This window comes from Eptatretus burgeri, chromosome 5 (assembly GCF_056783735.1).
Source record: "Eptatretus burgeri isolate ZD-2024b chromosome 5, Ebu_testis_v1, whole genome shotgun sequence".
In the NCBI taxonomy this organism is placed as follows: domain Eukaryota; kingdom Metazoa; phylum Chordata; class Myxini; order Myxiniformes; family Myxinidae; genus Eptatretus; species Eptatretus burgeri.
The window spans coordinates 118,332,581-118,335,757 of record NC_140965.1 but is presented as its reverse complement, the minus strand read 5'-3'; positions in this window follow the sequence as shown (position 1 = coordinate 118,335,757).

The window sequence follows — 3,177 nt, the reverse complement described above, 5'->3', positions numbered from 1 at the left end:
GGTGAATTCGGCAGGATTAAACATACTAGGGAGAGGTACCTGACCCTGGCTTGATTAAGTAACAAATGATCCCATATCTGAATGATATCGGAGAATCTCATCGTAGCTAATTGCCAGTCCAAACCGATTCAGGCTAGAAATCACGGTTTTTCACCTGCAAGCATTGTAAATTGATTCAGAATTCATCATGTGTAGCGGAGTTCGTTTTCTACCATTGTTCAAAATGTAGAAGATGATTTGATACACAGACAAGATCTTTTTCAATTTAGCAGTTTCAGAGTTCATTTCAGTGTTTTCAAGTTAATCCAAGCTGTCAATGTCATTGCACTTAATGTCAATGTCAAAAAGTGCAAAGAAGAAATCTGCAACTAACTTCGGAATCACAATATCTTTGTATGCCTTTTCTAGTTCACTAGCATCACAGAATTTGTTGTCCAGTTTCAAATCCTGTTCTAAGATACACGTCTCAATTGGGCACCACAACTCTTCAATGCGTCCGAATCCAATTCCTGGCTTCCGCCTGATGCTTTTGGAACAGCGCTTCCCTCTTGTGGAACAGAATTTGTTTGACATGATGACACAGATTCGGAGGATAGTTTTTCGACCTTCCTGATGTAATTTCGGATACACTGTTTGTGGCAGTACAAATCCGCTCCAAACACGGCATTTACATCTTGAAGATCACATGTCCATGTAAAAACTTCATCCTGAAGTAAGGAAGCTGCCTGGAGGAACGATTCTGCTCTTTCTTTTTCAGATATTCGGTACTTGGTGTACACGTTATGTTTTGCATTGCCACATACAAAACACTTTTTGCGAAGACATCGACGTCCTCTGACCGACATGCTGAATCCCGTGAGGCTGCTATTGACCGTCGTGACCGTTGGTCAGCAGACGAGGTACTCTGCCGTGGGCTGGGGTTAGCATTACCTGGGTCAGCTGCAGTGGAGCTGAAGTTTGATTACCTAAGTTTTTCAAGTATCTTCTTATGTGTGTACTTTTTGTAACAGTCATTGTATACATGATACGTAATTTTACTGTGGTCAGCTTGCTTCAGTCTTTCAAAAACAATGTCCTTTCTAATGCCTGCTGCTTCGATTATTTATTCGTGCCCTACCATTCTCTGTGCTTGTAGTTTCATGTTCAAGATCAGTCTTCTGACATATGATGCACTTCTCGGTATTGTTGGAGAGGGTCGGTGATGGCGACGTCGTCCTCAGCCGTTTACTTGGTAAATCAGACATCTCATTTCCTGGAAAACAGAATGGGCTTGCAATTAAAATCTTACAGTGTCCATAGTGGGGCCCCATTTCCAAACCACCAGCACAACTGTGCTAACTCGTGACATATTGATTATGGTCCATAGAATAGCTATAGGCCTAGACCTTTAGGTATTCCGTGGGTCTGATGTTTGTGTAGTGAAGGGGAGGCTGACAGGGCGTTATGTGCTGCTCCAAGGTTGTGGAACTACTTGCCATAAACTGAGACAGATCAGTCGTCTTTGTAACAGAATTTACAGTGTCATCAATCACATGGATTTCTTGAAGGTATTTTCCTCTATTCTTTGGGGAGAATCTGCATGAATTTTATGTTGTACGGCAATGCTTTGCTATGCAATATCTATACAATCAGTTAATATTTAGTGCCATTGTTTAACTAATGTACTTACCTGATGTAATTTCCATGAAAATCGATGAGCTGATTAGATGAGTTTCATGATGCCATGCGGATCGATGTTTTAACAGGGGATTCCCACCTGGGAGTTCCCCATGTAGATTCCCCATCCAGCGCTAGCCTCTGTCACCCAGACGCAGCTTTGAATCTCGGGATTCGCACGGCGCCTGGGTCGCTTCGAAATATTTCTGTAATGAGTTTGGGTTTGCCTTGTCGAACACCTCTAAATTTGATAGAGAGTGATTCCAGGACATTTATTCACAAAATGTTGACATTTTAAGTGAGTTGAACTTTTCGCCTCCGAATGGCCATTTTCGTTCTTTTTTCGAATTTCAGCAAGATATAAATTGGACCCCGAAGGGTTAATGCACATGTACATTTCCCACCACTGGTTTTATAAACTTAACTATCTTGTTCTGTACAAGAATTGATCAATAAATGAAAAATACATTCATTTACATTATTTTGGGGGTCGTTTTAGTTTTTTAGGGTCCAGATTTTGGGCAAGAGTCAAATGACTACATATTTTGACCTCTGTTGAGCTTGAACTTCAACCAATCAGATCGTGCCTACATTCATCCTATAGGTGACTCTATAAGCTCAATTCTAAGTGGTAATATGTTACCATAGGTTGTTTCCTTGTGACGCTTTGTCAATTTGAATCTCCTCTACCCCTAACTTTTGCCACGGTTTTAGTCTCCAGCAATTCTGACAAAACCATGAATTCTGGGTTTACTGCCGGGTTTCAGGATGTCCACCCTCCCTCACAATGTGTTCAAGATGGTCCTCTATCCAAATCAGGAGAGTGATTTTGGGGCTCTTTTATGCCACTTTTTGCCCTTGGCTCCAGGACTAAGGTGTAGAAGCTGACAAAGCACCAACATCAGCTTTCAAAGGAAACAGAGGAGGAACAAACCCACCGACAGAAGATGACGATGCCCCCCCCTCCCAAATCCAGCAATGGAGGTAGAAAGTCCAAAACAGGCGTGGCTTCTTCCTCCAATGTCTCATCATCTTCCAAGTCTTCCGAAAGCAGAGAATCACCTTCATCCAAGTTATCATGAGCAGCACCCACACTAGTCACAACAGCACTGGCAGACTTCACAGCTCCAGCAACAGCAGTCATACCAGCATCATCAGCAGTAGTAGTCGGCTCAGCAGCATCGGCCACAGGAGCAACACCCAAAACAGCATCATCATACTCCTCCTCACAATATTCTGAATAATCCGTCAAAGGTAATGATATGGCATTTGCCCAAATACTCGCTGTGATGGGTAAAACTCAGGTCTAGGCACATGCCTCAAAATGCTTGGCCCTCATTAGTGTGGAGCAGCTCTTCCCCAGAGTGAATTGGCCACACCCTATAAGACATTAAGTCCGATCAGACCCCTTCAATGAAGTGGGAACCAGGAAGCAAGTGCCACACCAGCTATTGTTGCATGCATCCTGACCAACAGGGATTGACTGCTTCACTCCTTCACACTGACGAGGGCCAACAAGCT